The following is a 323-nucleotide window of genomic DNA, read 5'->3' on the forward strand; positions in this document are numbered from 1 at the left end:
AATAATAAATAAATAATAATAAATAAATAATAAGCTGTATTAAACGATGTTGACACAAAGCCAAGTAAATAGATTCTGCAGCTGCATCTTGTTTGAAGAGTAAAACTAAACTAAGCACCGTTCATCAATAGCATTTCTAGTTTCACGATTGAATGTAGTTAATAAAGCGTTGATCTGGCAAAAAGTCCGCAAGTTTGATGAGACAAACAAGATGATTTAACAACATTAATAACAAAGACGCACTAATATCTCAGTTACTACGAATTTTTTTGAGAAGTAGAAGCCAAAAAACCATCTTCCGATGGTATAATATATATATATAT

This window comes from Phalaenopsis equestris, unplaced genomic scaffold, assembly GCF_001263595.1.
Source record: "Phalaenopsis equestris unplaced genomic scaffold, ASM126359v1 Scaffold213847, whole genome shotgun sequence".
NCBI classification, from domain to species: Eukaryota; Viridiplantae; Streptophyta; class Magnoliopsida; order Asparagales; family Orchidaceae; genus Phalaenopsis; species Phalaenopsis equestris.